The 12,761-nt window shown below is 36.4% G+C and overlaps 1 pseudogene; it reads right to left on the reverse strand.

Annotated features, from left to right (window-relative positions):
* Nucleotides 1-10,575: 10,575 nt before the first annotated feature.
* On the reverse strand, nucleotides 10,576-12,145 carry LOC145027788 (UDP-glycosyltransferase 90A1 pseudogene; annotated as a pseudogene).
* Between the last annotated feature and the right edge of the window lie 616 nt (nucleotides 12,146-12,761).

The raw sequence follows: 12,761 nt of genomic DNA on the forward strand, positions 1-12,761 counted from the left end.
AGTCACAAGACAAGGATAATGACAAATCCAAACTCATATGGACTGAACTCAATCTTAATTTCTTGCCACCTGGCAGCTCAAGGGCCTACCATTGCTTCCAAGTTGTTGTGCAACACATTGAGAACTCTAAGAACTCATATGCAAAGCCAACTTTGACTAGAATGGGCACAGAATATGTCAACACGATAGGTTATAAACCTCAAGTCGTGTGCTAGTGAAGAACTTCAGGTTTCATTCTTGATTAGTTCTTGAGAATTTCAAGACCTTTAAGACTCCCACTGTCCTCTTGACCTATAAGACTTCCTTGTCAAACATCCAAGAGATAGTGTGGATTCTAATCAAGACAAACACTTCACACACTTGGCCGAAGTTGGTCTTTGTTTTATCCAAAACATCACAACTTACCAATTTCAAATGTACAAGAGTAGAAAACTTTTACTCTTACATTTGACAAGTGTTTTAAACCTTCTTTGAGACATGTCACTCAAGTTACAATCTTGGAGTATGACTCTAAGACTTGTATTGGAACGAAGTATGACTCATCTTCTTGATTTAACCATTTCAACAATTCAAGATCCCTTCTTCTTAGTCATAAGAATGCACTAAGACTTCCTTAGAGAACTAATTTTGATATGGTTTCTTAATCATTGAGATGATCACAAAGCTGATACTAAAGTACTCTCCCATCTTTTCAGATTTGAGAGACTTTTATCCTTCTGCCTAATTTGATTCTTCTTATCCGCTCTGCCATGCATTGGAACCTTTTCCAATGTCTCAGAGTTACACTTAAGCTTGTAAGTATAATCATATTTACTGAACTCTAGTAAAATATGACGAATAGCCTTATATCTTTTGTGGTGGACTTAATCAGTGCACATGACTATGTACTCGATCCCTTAGTCCATTACTTGACTCACACATCCATGTGAACAAGTAATTAGTCTTAATTTTTCCAATACTTGAAAGTTCTCATTCATCATGCTATACAACTTGCATGATTCCAAGTCTCGGTCCAATTGAGACTTGGGTGATGAGAATCTTTCCTTATTTGGTAAATTTAGACATTACCACAAATGAAGGAATCAATTTCATACTTCCACTCTTGCTATTCATGGAATCATATAAGCAACAATTTTTCCTCAAATGCCATTGTAAGGATATTTTAAAATAAATAAAACCAAATTTTTTTTCTTTTATTTTAAAACTATGCGGAAAAACTTATCCTTACAATCCATATGAAAACTTGTTGTTATCTATTCCTTAGCAATATCTCATAACTCCTAAGAATTAGCTCAAGAATCCGATTTTTTCAAACTACACGATAGAAATCCATCTATGCGATCAGATTCAGCATATTCTTTCTTTAAGTTCCTTTACTTTTCTTTGATTCTTAAAACATTACCATGTGACCCAGTCACATCATGTATAAGGAATCTCAGAATAGAAACTTAACAGAGTTAGAGTAGTGGACTTTTACCTGAAGTAGAGTCAATCTTATTGACTTTAACATCCTTAGGTAAATTATGCAGCTTCGCAACTAATGACCCTTACTTTGGCAATATAAACATATGGGCCCTTTGATAATGGTACACAGGACTATTACAGATTTAGTTTTTCTCTTTACCATTTGTTCAACCGAGTTGACTATGGCCGATCCCTTTCCATTGGGAAGAGAATGCTTTTTCTGTATTTCCAGTGTCACCATTGTCAATGTCCATAAAGTTTCAGGAAGTTGATCTTAACAATAGATAAGATCATTAAGGGTCTTTTCATAGTCTATTTCATAGGTGTCCCAAAGGAACTCACTATGTGACTTAGAAAGTGATTGAACCACCAACTTTCTCAAGACTTTGACACCCTTCTCTCCCGGCTTGTCAATATGTGACTACATCTCCAAGATATAATCACACCTAGACCTTGCCTTGCCAATAGGGCTTGAGTGACTTTAAACTTTTAAAGAACTTGTGGGTTAGGGAGAATAATTGGAGGAGGAGAAAGAAGTATGATATCCATGGGACATCATCTTCATTAGGAAAGCTTGTTTCAAGAGATTTGGGAAGATCATAAATGTCTAAACCAGACATCTTTTGGGAGATATTCAAGATAGTTGATCTTTGAGTCCTTAATATGACACCCACTATGAAATATTAAGGCTAGGACCCAACAAACTATTTTATAACTTAGAAGAGGTATGCCGTAATCCAAGATATAAAACAATTTGAAGGTAGGTGAATGACGATTCACCAATTTCCACCAAGATAAACGAAATATATTATTAGGTTTTAATTGGTTTTGAAACTCCTAGATCTTTTGAGATTCATTGAACTGTTCAATGGCATGTTTCAATCTCGAGTGTGCCCTTCAGGTTTTGTGACTGGGATGCCGAGGATCACAAAACAAGGTGTGAAGTAACCATGCAAATTACTGGGTACCCTTAAGTGTTTATCCCTCAATCGATGTGCCGGTTAACCACACACGCTACATCGATACTATGATAAACGTTAAGTCACCCTTTGCCTACCTTGTTAAATACGAGTTAGTGTGCCGGTTAACCACACACGCTCCACTAACCGATTTAAACAAAGTGCAAAGTGTAATTTCATGGATTAACACCTTATTCACATTTTTCCTAAGTAACTAAGATTGGGAATTATTAAGAGTTTAGTTACTTAGTATTTATCATTAATATTTTTAATGAAGGGAGAATTATAGTCATGTCAAACCCGTTCGGCTAACGACCCTCCACCAGTCAAGCAAGCGGTGGGTGAGAGTGGACACCCATTAAGTTGCCATTTTATAGGCAACAACCTTATACCCACCTTATAGACCGGCTTCGTGAATGAGGCGTACTAGCGGTAAGACCGACTTTACTCTTATACATATAAATATTATTAACTTATAATATTATAAAGTATAAGCATTGAATTTTAACTTTTAAAATTCTAAGGGCTAACTTGGAATTAAAGTATTCATAAGAGAAAACTTTACAAATTCCAAAACTTGAGGGCAAGTTTTGAAACTATTCAAAACTAATTAATTCCATAACTTATGTATTTAAAGTAGTTTTAATCCAAAAACTCTTCAAGTTCCATAACTTGTGGACAAATTATGGAAGACTTTAAACTAATAAAGAATTAATCTTTTCTTTATTTTATAACTTATGGAATTAATTAAGGTTACATATTTTATTTATTTATTTATTAATGAAGTGACTCTTGAACCTCCATAACTTAAGGACAAGACTCTTCATCTTTTTTGTAACCTTTGCCAACTTTATGAGTTTTATGAGTCTTTAATGTGACTCTTCATGTAACTTAAGGATAAGTTACACAAACACATTTTATACTCAACTCTTAGATTAATTTGGATTGAAAACAACTTTTTCACTCAACTTTTCTATTAATCTAAGCAACTCATAAGAACAAGATAATTCAAATCAAACTTTTTCATGTAATTAGTCTAACCTTTAAACTAATACAAAACATGAATCTATTGACAATTATCTTTGAAAATGGATTAGCATGAACATTACCACATTAAAAAACAAGTTTATAAGTTCAAAACAACTTAGGGTAATGTTCCTAGTCCATTTCTAGCCAAAAACCTCGAAGATATGCTGTCTGGGGTCCAACTCGTCGAGTGCATGAACTCAACTCGGCGAGTTGGATGCATTTTGCCTTGGACTCGTTGAGTCCCTTTATGGACTCGGCGAGTCAGCTGGGCTGACAGCATCAAAACTCGATTTTTCAGCCTCTATTGCAAGTATAACAAGAAAACAAGCCTAGGCTCTGATACCACTGTTGGGTTATGAGCATTCTAACACTCCTAAGTGTACATGCAACCCTAAATACCTTGGATCTATGTTTTCTCTATTATACATGCAAATATGAACATCCAAGGTATTATCCTAATCTAGCATACAAAATAATGGATATAACAAGATAGAATACATACCTCTTTGATAGTGCTTGTCTTCATGAAGCTTGAGTGCTTAGTGCCCCAAGTGTGACACCTCAAAATGGTTCACACAACACCAAATACACTTGGAATAACTTGAGAGAAATTAGAACACTTCTAGAAATCGTGTAGCCCTCATACATACACATAGTGTTAGTCATAGTCACGATTTCTTGAGCCATGGGTTTCTTTTATATGGTGGCTATTAGGGTTACACCATGTAACTCATGACTTTACCCATTCCTTATGCTCCATGGGTTTTAACCTCCATGGAGTATCCATGGGTCACCCCATGGACTTAGTCCAACATAAGGAATCTTGGATCACAAGCCCACATATATAAGAATGAATGATTTACACAATCAACCCATATATTTAATTAGTCTTCTTTTGATCACTTAATTAATACTAGATTAATTCTTGATCAATACTAATTAAATAATCTCATTATTCTTATTATTAATATACTAGAACTTATAATATATTAATAACCGTAAGTGTCTTATTTCTCTCATTATAGTCTATCCAAGTGCATGATGTCATGCAACCCAAATGGACCATGCCGGGTCGGGTCAAGTCTTACCAATTATAGTTATGGACTTAGACATTAATCCAACAAAATTTTCAAACCAAAATTTTCATTTTTAAACACAATAAAACACATGTCACAATTTCTCAAAAATCTCAAGTATCAAATAGCAACACATATTTCAAAAATTGGTTATCACAAATCCAGGATCCTCCAAACATATATCTATAGCTCAGGTGTGTGTACAATCAAGCCGGTTCCTTCCCGCGATCCTCAGAAGTACCTGAAACACGTAACACATAACACGGTAAGCACGAAGCTTAGTGGATTCCCCAAAATACCACACACAACTCAATAGCCACTTGAGGCTATAGCTCAGTAAGACCCTCTGATCAATGTGTCTCAGTGAGACCCTTCGGTCTCGTAGCTCGGTTTGGACCATCCGATCCTATATCGGTGGGAACCCTCCGGTCCCACAACTCGGGTTGGACCCTCCGGTCCGATCTCAGTAAACACAAAATATAACATATATATCACACAGACAAAATTATAATATCACATAACTCAGTAAAGTATAGTGAGAAGATTCACCTCGTAAGAACTTGGATAATCTCGAACTCGAATCACCAGTCTAGCCTCCGCCTAACACATACGATAATGATCCTTAATTAATAACAGCTCTCATGAAGCTAGACTAACCTTTCTATAAATCTTAGAAGGGTAAAAGACCATTTTACCCCTCCATGGGCTTAATAGTCCATAATTTTACCAAACCCAAAATGTCAACGACAAGGAGTACGTTGTGCGTACCAGCTCTCTACGCTAGGCGTACTCAGTTGCCATGCAGGTATCCGGGATGCTCGACCCCTACGCTGCGCGTACTGGGATTACGCCCAGCGTACATCCCAATTTTACTCTTCTCACTCATTTAGTCTTAATCAATTAAGACCTTGGCTCATATCTCAGATCCGGACTCCTTAATAGCTCTTACTCCATAAAGCTAATGACTTTAAGCCGTTGCATGGATGATATGGTCACAAAAACACAAAACACTCACTCTCTTATCGCAAAAAGCTCAAAACTCATGCATGGCTTGATTCCAACGTCCAAGATTGGATTTTTATGATATTACACCACTAAATACACCCAAGGGGGTTGATCATAGTCTCTGGAGCTCAATATCTCATAAAGTCTCCAACTTTTAGGACAAAAACCCTAAAATACTCTACTATGATGCACACATCAAAAGAGTAAGAAAGCTTAAAGATTTATACCTCTATGTAAAGATCCCAACACAGATATGCTCAAATCCAAGGGCCTGGACTCTCACTCCTTCTTCTCCAAAGCTTCTCCTTCAATTCAATAACAAACAAAGACTCTCAAAGGCTCTCAAATGCACTCACAAGCTCTAAGAACGAAGGTTTAGGGCACAAAAGGGTTTGTTGTCTAAGAATGGTGGCCATGAATGAGGCCATCATATCCTTTATATGGGGGACTCACCCTAAATTAGGGTATTCGGTCTGGGCCTAGTATGGCCAACATACCCTCTAGTATGCCCAGCGTATTAGGTGGCTTCCGCGTCAAATGCACGCATATGAGTATGTTGAGTGTACACTCGCGTACGCCCTACATACTCATTTACCGCCTTTTCTCAATAAAGGGCTAAAATGGACAAGTACTCAAAAGATCAAGGGTTTCAAGGTATACCTGAACTCGGGATGTTACAGTGGCAATGGAGTTTCCTCTATTCTCCGGCGATCGTAGTAGTGTCGTTTGTCCTCTTCTCCGGAGACGATTGCAATGGTTAGTCTTAGTCAGATTTTATTTTTCCTATTTTCTCGGTCCGTATTTAGCTTTGTCGTTCCTCTCTTCTCCGGCGAAGGTGATAATGGTTGGCAGTGGTTAGTGGTAGCAGTAAATTGTCGGTGGTGGTTGAGCATAATGATTCCGGGAAGTCATGACCAGTTTTATTTTTATTTTTTGGTTAATATATTACTTAATTATTATTATTTTACTTTTTTATATACAAGTCTTGTAATTTCTTATTTGATTGAGCGGATTAATGTGCTTCATTTTCAAAGTAATTGTAAGTTACATTATAGCATTTTTAGAAATTGAATACATTTTTCAAAAAAATTGGACATTATAGATTATTCTTTTCAATGAAAAAAAACTAAGATTATACTGAACACAACTTTTATATAAAACGAACATGCATTGGTTTAGAAGTTTTAAATTCTCAAAAAGCTCCATTTAAAATAATAATATAAAAATCAACTACCAATACAATCATAATTATAGGGGCATGATAATAAAATCTGGGTAAGAATAACAATACCCATTGAGTATATATGACATGGAGATCTTGTGGTGATGAATAGAAAGAGAGGAACCGTCGTACACATCATCCCAGAAGTCTCATAGATCGTGGCCTCATGTGATATATATCACGAGAGATCACATCCAATGATTTTTTTCTTCTCTTTTCCTCGATCTTCATCTCTCTCTCTCTCTCTCTCTCTCTCTCTCTCTCTCTCTCTCTCTCTCTCTCTCTCTCTCTCTCGTTGCAGGTACAACACCATTATGGAAAGAGATGGTGGCGAGGTGGAAGGAGATGGAGGTTGTGGAAGGAAACCACGACCATTGTCATGATATACATACCCTTCAGCCTTAAAATGATCGTAACTAAATAGGGCATTCGTTATTTTCAAACCGCCAAAGGTAATATGTAGTGCTGTGAGAATTTCTTCCTCACCAAACCTTATGAATCAAATCCACCATAATCTTACAACCACAACCACAACCACAACTGATACTGTGCATCCTTCCTTTTTAACTAGATCTATCCACTTCTTCTATTATTGTTTTATTTTCATCAATGTCTAATATTGTGTAAGTGTTTCAAGTTTCAACATTTCAACTATCCAATATAAATTTTATTCAAATTTTTTTTTGAAGTTACGATCTCATGTGCGTACTGAAGAGGTTACTACGTTTTTTTTTTTTTTTTTTTTTTTTTTTTTTTTGGATTTGCATTTCATGTGATATTTTCAACCATCCACAATGAATCGAAGACCTGTAAAAAAGATGATGTTTTAAATTTAAATTATTCATGTGAAAAGTTCCTCTTGTGTACAACACAAAACAAAAATTGACGATGCTGTTTTCATACCTCCACGGAAAAATGAGCTATGAAATATGGAACGACGAGAGATGATAAAGGAAGAGACAACAGAGATCCTAGAGTATTTTTGTCGAATTTAAAATAAAAAACAATAATAATAAAAACTAAAAAAATATAAGAAAAACACTACTTTTGATAAATATTTTTTAATATATATATATATATATATATATATATATATATATATATATATATATATATATATATATATATATATATATATATATATTTCAATAATCATATTTTGGTGAGTTTTCATGAGATTTTTAACAATAAAAAACAAACATACATTTTAATTTACTCTTTAATTGTATTTATGTCATTTGAACATTCAATCCCAAGAAAAAAGTAAAATAAAAAACAAAAAAAAAAAAAAACTCAATCCCAAAAAAGAAAAAAATAAAATAAAAAACAAGAAAAACTCATCCTACCTATAGATGTATGGCCTAATAGATTAATAGTGGTTTCATGAGTGTTAAGCCATGGGTATACATTAGAGGTGGTAAAAATTGACACGATACGAAACCCGATACGATCCGACACGAAATAAATGGGCTTGGGTAAGATATTTCAACCCGTTTAAATAAACGAGTTGACACGACACGACACGAAAATTAAATGGGTAATCTTAGGGTTGAGAATTTCAACTCGAATATGACTCGAAAATGATGCGTTTATTTATATGCAAGTATTTTTGAATTATTTAAATAAACTAGAGAGATACAAAATCAAAACCATAAGTAAAGAAAGCCTTCGAACTAAATTGTTTTTTAATGTTGAAATGACTTAGCCATCTAGATCAAGACTTCATTTCAATTTTTCATTCTCTCCCAAACTATCCAGTCTCTTTCACCACTGTCGCATCCTCATGACCTTTGTCATCCGCCTCCCTAACTTCCACTCTTTTAATTTTTTCATCTGAACTTGCTATGACTTCAATTATTTTGCCTCTAAAGTATTAGCTTTTATTTTCTACCTACCTAACTCCTACTCTTTCAACATGCTCAATCTTTTAACCTCACATGACACGACATATTTCCAACTATAGCCCTAACCCGAAACCCGACACGAAAATAAACGGGTTAACACGACATGACACGTTAATTAAATGGATTGGGTTAGGGTCAAACACATTCAACCCGTTTAGTGTTTCGACACGACACGAACCCGACACGACACGACACGATTGTCACCTCTAGTATACATGTCACACATGAGAGTTTTATGGTGATGAATTAGAAAAGAGCACTACATATTCCGGATGATGACCTACAGTAACATTTATAGTTAGACTATCTCAAATGTATTGAATTCTACGTTTCATTTACTATACAATTTTATCCATTAAACTCTACACTTCATTAAACTCTATACAATTTAACGCATTATCACATCATTTATAATTTTCTTTTTATTTATTGTTATTTTTTAAAAAATCAATTATCATGAAATTAAATATTAATAACTACAATTAAATTCAACATTAATTAAAAATTTAAAATAAAAAATTATATATATATATATATATATATATATATATATATATATATATATATATATATATATATATATATATATATATATATATATATATTTGTGTGTGTGTATGTGAGGAGAGAGAAAATATAAATTTTAATAGGGATTGAACTCCCCACTCCATTGAATCCTAATCATTTTTCACAATAAGGATTTTAAGTTTAATGAAATTAAACTCTATCATTAAATCTCATTGAACTCCCATTGTACCTTAATGTGATATATAGGATGAAAGACCACAACCAACCAACTTTTTTTCCCTCTCTCTTCCTCATTTTTCTTAGACTGGAAGGAGTAGTGCTACCGAAACCGCACTTCCTCCACCATCACATAAACGTCACGTTATTTTTTACCACACAAGTGTGGTTTCTTGCCACACCATGAGAGTGGTGTCACACTTTTTTTTTTTTTTTTTTTTTTTTAATTTAGCTATTTTAATTAAAACTTTTTTTTAATAAAAAAAACATAATTTTTTCATTGGTTGCAAACTAAAGAAAACTTTACATTAAAAATTCAAAAAACATTACATTGCATTATATAAATAAATAAATAAAAACACACACATGATATTAAAATAATCTTAAAAACTTAAAAGATAAATAAAATAACTAAAACAAACTATATAAAATATTGATAACTTTTTTTTAAAAGTTGAGAGAGAAAAGTTTGCATTGTGTGAGAAAAAAATAAAGCGTTTTTATATATATAGGAAAGACAAAAAGAAAAAAAAATTAAAATTTATTGCAAAGACCGTTCAACGGTCAAAAACCTCAACAACCAATCACGATTCGCAGTAGTCTCTAGTCATAGCGTGACCGAAACCACTGTCTAGGAACGGTGTGCATGGCTAAGGTGGTACAAACCGCGACCATACCCTCTAGCCGTACATCCTCTCTCTTTCTTAGTTCCTCTCTTTACATCTCGTTGCAAGTACAGCAATTAATGGTGTGAATTAAGATGGTGAGGAAGTTGTTTGGCGTGTCCCAATACCATATGGCATTATCAAACTCAGCAACTTAAATAAAATGACACGTGTCGTATGTGTGACATGTGTCATCAACTTATATTAAACCATGCAAAAGACATTTTAGATAAAATTTGAAAAAATATCCTAAAATGAGTTTCACTGTGTTGGACTCGATCTAATTTCTTATCATTAAATTATTAGAACCACACATAACAAAACGAACTTGTCATATTATAGTTTATACACAAGTATATTTATGATGTAGACTTTATGATTATTTTTCTAGTTCTTAAAGAACTATAACTAATTAACTTTAGGCAGGTGAAAATGTTTAGTGATTACTAGTACTAATTACGCAATAAATAATATAGTAAATACTAGTACTAATTACGCAATAAATAATATAGTAAATATTAAATTATATAACTCCATATACTATTTATATTACAATAATCGTTGAGAACACGAAAGTCCAAACACTTCTAAATCGTCGAATGCATATGTCCACAGACGTGATCGATCAACGACTCTAACGTTCGCCATGATGATCCTCCTTCTTTCATTGCATCATAGGCACTTTCCTTCACCTCCTTCACCCTCTTCCTCACCCTTCTACCACCCTCCCCTTCCATCAATTCCACCACCTTCCTCTCCACCTCCTCCGCCCCCACAATCCCACGCGCCACCATCCCCCTTGGCCACGCTCGTAGCCCCATCCCAATCTCCTCCACCACCATCCTCGCATTAAGGTGCTGCTCCGCTATCATCGGCATTGCCAACACCGGCACACCTGCACACATGCTCTCCAACATCGAGTTCCATCCACAATGACTCAAAAAACCATGAACGATTTCATGATTCAAAATCTCCACCTGGTCCACCCATTCCGTCACCACCTTCCCCCTCCCCTTCACCCTCTCCTCGAACCCTTCTTCGATCAACATCAACTGCTTCGATTTTATCACCCACATGAAGCTTACGTTCGACCGTTCTAACCCAACAGCCACCTCACGTAACTGCTCCGGTGTGGCCTCCGCCTGTGAGCCAAACGAAACGTATAACACCGGTTCGTTTGCTGTGAGTTTCGCGTCGAGCCACTGGATCCAAGTTGGTTTTTCCACGAACCTTTCCGGTCCGGGTGGCTTGGCTACACAGAGAGGTCCCACACACCAAGCTTTAGGTTCGTAATTTTGGTTCCAGTAATCAACGAACTCTGGTTCGAGCTCGTAAAAGCTGTTAACCACCATGCCATGGCTCTTGGCCATAGACTCATGCTGCTTAAGGATAAACTCCAGCGCTGGACCTTTTGGGTTGAGCTCGTTAAACGGTGGGTCAAAGTCGTTCTTTGTTAACTTGAGTCGAGGGAAGTTTGGAACCGGAAACGGCTCGTCATCGGAACTAACCGCTGCATGCGGCTTGAACTTGGCCAGGATATTACATATGGCCGTGGAAAAGTTGTTGATTCCGTAGAAAACTAAACGGGGGATGCCTAGCTTATCGGCGGAGTCTTGTGTCCACATTAGAAACCCATCGGAGATTATGCAGGTGACCGGCGGCAGACTCCGGATGACTTCTTCAAATCTAGGCTGGAGTTTTTCTGTCGCTTCCACGAAACTAATGAAAGAAGTCATAGACGGTAGTTTGTCGGCCGTAACTTCTACTCCGGGAGGGACACCGACAATGTTATCCGGGAAGGGGATGTCTATGATGGAGATGGAGTCGTTCTTGACGGTGGCTCGAATGGTGGAGTAGTTGGCGGGGGTGGTAATTATGGTGACGGAGATATGGCGGTCGGAGAGGATGCGGGAAAGGTAGAGGAGGGGGATGGTATGGCCTTGAGACATGAACGGAAATATGACGAAATGTGGGGCTGAAGAAATCGTCATGTTTAGACTTTAGTGTGCAGTACTCACAGATGAACGTCAGATTTATAGAAGAAGTGTAGGCCGTAGGGGGAGCAATTTCATGATATAAAAGGAAAATTTGTGATTAGAATATCATGAGGTTCATAAATGTTAGGAACTTTATCTATAAAGCAATTGCAAGTTGGTAATTTCATTTGTATCCCACCAATGGGGAAGAAATTTTTGTGGGTTTATAAGCCTATTCACTTGTTAAGTCTTCAAAGGCTTTAGTGGATCAAGGGAATGGGCTAAGCCTACGCGCGCGCCTAGCCTACCACTAGCTGTCGCCGCGAGTGCGCGATTTAGGCGCACTTTGCACGACGCATCGGTCGCTGGGAGCTTTTATTTTTGACGAGTTCGGGTCAAGCCGGTTTGACTGATCCGGTCAAATGGTTGACCGTCGTTGACTTCCCTGAATCGGTCGCTGGGAGCTGAGGAGCTTTTAATTTTGACGAGTTCGGGTCAAGCCGGTTTGACCGATCCGGTCAAATGGTTGACCGCTGTTGACTTCGTGGAGGCCAAGTCAGGGTATTCTAAAAGGATCAGGAAACAAATTGCTTGGAGAGCAAGCTGTCGCCCTAGGGTTTCTGGGGCCGGCCTATGGGGGCCCGTTTGATGCCTTCTAGGGTTACGATACCTATAAATACAGCTCACTAGGAGCCATATTGACACTCACGAAAATCT

This window comes from Lactuca saligna, chromosome 1, assembly GCF_052625555.1.
Source record: "Lactuca saligna cultivar CGN05327 chromosome 1, ASM5262555v1, whole genome shotgun sequence".
Lineage (NCBI taxonomy): Eukaryota > Viridiplantae > Streptophyta > Magnoliopsida > Asterales > Asteraceae > Lactuca > Lactuca saligna.